We start from the raw sequence: 2713 nt of genomic DNA on the forward strand, positions 1-2713 counted from the left end.
GGCTCGTTGGTCTAGGGGTATGATTCTCGCTTTGGGTGCGAGAGGTCCCGGGTTCAAATCCCGGACGAGCCCATCTTTTGCGATTTGAACATAGCACCTCCCCGATATCCTGTTATCATTTCAGCTCAGTCAGACATTCTTGTCATTTTGTTGCTCTCGTCTTATTGCAGAAATAGACAAAACTGACCAATCAACTCGGGCATATCTGTGTTCTGTAAAGCTTTGTTAGATTGATCCCTTGTGGACTCTGGCAGTATTACCATTAGGACGTTGTTGGAGTTGCTGTTGTTGTAAATTGTTTATTAACTCTAAATTGGAGTCTGGTCTGCACAAAGTTCCCTTTATCTAAACATATACCGTAATACAGAAAATTTGAGCATTGTGGTTGCCCTCTTTTTTCATAGCCTACAGCAGAGATATCATTTTATGTATCACTTTAGCACAGTTAAGAGGGCTAAAGAGATAGGAAGAGCAGGTGTAGTCCATGCACAGCAGTAATTGTGTGGCTTCTTTCAGTTCCTATCCCTTTAGACTACACATCCCCACTTTAAGGAAAAACTCACCATCTGATTTCCAAGAGCTGAAAACATGCTTACAAATCAACACAGTAATAGTGCTGCATCTCAATAAAAAGGCCCTGGATCCAAATCTACCTGCCTGTACTTATTCTGTACACAGTTTCACTCCAGTGGCACTGTAGGAGCATCAGAAGACTTAAAAATATGCACCCTTTATGCCTTTCTGTCTTCACCCAGTAAGGGTTTATCTCAGCTTGCTCCACTTCCTCCAGACTGGCTAAGGACGGCCACTGTTCCACCTAACACAAGTCCAGGAGATATCTCGGCATATACCAGTCTCTCTTCTTTTCTGTTGCAGCAAGCATATCATCGCCACAGGAGGGACACTATTTCCATTATTTCCATAAGCCTCTTAGTGGCGCCATGGTCTGTCATTTGTAGAGCGTCTTCACATAAGTGTGTGAATTTGTATATATTTGAAGTGCCTCTTTGTTGTACCCACCCTCTTAATATAGCAAAAGGGTTGCAGTTCTGCTGTGAATAAGAATGGACGTTCATGATAATTCCCACTTTTTTAAATATATGCTGTAATGTAATCCCATTCCTCAGAGAGAGGGAGTGAGGGATAAATGTAAAGACCCATACTAGCATGATGATGTTGATGTTTGACTTGTGGTATTTCTACATGTAGCGTGGAGTGTTAAATATGGTTTTATATGAAGACAAATTTAAAAAGGAAATTTGCGAGCCCATGTCTTATACCTATATGTGAACTTAATGCATTTTTACTCCTGGCTGGGAGCACATTTAAAGGCCTTGTGCAATCTAATATAAAGGCAATGAGAAAAGCCCATCCCCCTCCCATTTTTATTTTATAACAATAACATAAGCAGTCAAAAAATTAAAAAATGTCAAGTCTCTCGGAGGTTGATTTTTACGCTACACAGAAATAAATGGTGACCAATTGCTGCTGGACGTTAAGAAAATACATAACAAATTAAAAATACTGTAGCTTCGTTCAGAAAAAATATTTATAAGTATGCTAAATCATCCAAAAACAATGCTATGTTCTTTAATCATGATGAGAGAAAAGAGAGCATTGAGATAGATGAGACAAGAAGATGAAGAAGAAAAAGAAGGGGAACTGTCACTGTCATTAGGTCTAAGTCTGTCTAGGAGGTGTCTGATATTACTTAATTAGTGATCAATAGATTATATATTAATATTTTATAGATCAGTAGCAATCCATTATAATGCATACATAAAATTAGCCCAAGTTTAAATAAATAATTAGGCCCAAAAACATTTATTAAGGGCCTGCTAATATTTATACCTGCAGCCCAAGTGTGATTGGTCATTTTAAAAGTGTAAAAGTTTCTCATTAAAGAATTACGTAATATCAAAGGGGACATGCACAAAATAAATGTATTGCTTACTTATGTTAGCGGCTGAGGTGGGATCCCAGCCCCTCAGGGTCCCCTCAAGTGCGATAGGACATTAAAGATAGTAAACTATGCCTGGGCAGGGCAAAGCCTGAAGAAACTCTGGTGGAGGCCCCTAGCAGTCCTGATTTGCAAATCGGTCATTCGACCTGGGTACAGGGGTGAAAAGACTAATCAAACCATCTAGTGGCTGGTTTTTTCTGAAGTTTCCCTCAGGATATCTGGTGCTCAGAGTCTCACAGTTTTATCTGGTGAAGTGAATGATTAGAGGTCTTTAGGCCGAAACAATCTCAACCTATTCTCAAATTTTGAATGGGTAAGAAGCCCGGCTCACTGGTTTGGAGCCGGGCGGGGAATGCGATCCACCTAGTGGGCCACATTTGGTAAGTAGAACTGGCACTGCAGGATGAACCGAATGCTGGGTTAAGGCGCCTGATACCGACGCTCATCAGACCCCAGAAAAAGTGTTGGTCGATATAGACAGCAGGACTGAGAGTAAATGTTTCTGTGATGATCTTGAAGATACAGAGATGAGGCAAATCAGGAGTTCTTTCTTAATGCACATTTAATGCTGGCCTGGATCATCAGACAGCATGCAGGATAGATACAATTGTGAAAGTACTCGGCCACTGAGAGTGAACAAGATATAAAGTCTTGCTACCCAAGAAGTAACCTAAACAGAATATGATCTAGGCATATGGGGCCCTGTCAAGTATTCTTATCCAATGTGTCAGTATTTTCCAATAATCTTAG

At 40.3% G+C, this 2713-nt stretch overlaps 1 non-coding gene across 1 annotated transcript; it reads left to right on the top strand.

Annotated features, from left to right (window-relative positions):
• On the top strand, positions 1 to 72 carry trnap-ugg (transfer RNA proline (anticodon UGG)). Its single transcript has one exon. It is a non-coding gene; the product is annotated as a tRNA-Pro (tRNA).
• The last annotated feature ends 2641 nt before the right edge of the window (positions 73 to 2713 follow it).

This window comes from Scomber scombrus, chromosome 11 (assembly GCF_963691925.1).
Source record: "Scomber scombrus chromosome 11, fScoSco1.1, whole genome shotgun sequence".
Classification (NCBI taxonomy): Eukaryota; Metazoa; Chordata; class Actinopteri; order Scombriformes; family Scombridae; genus Scomber; species Scomber scombrus.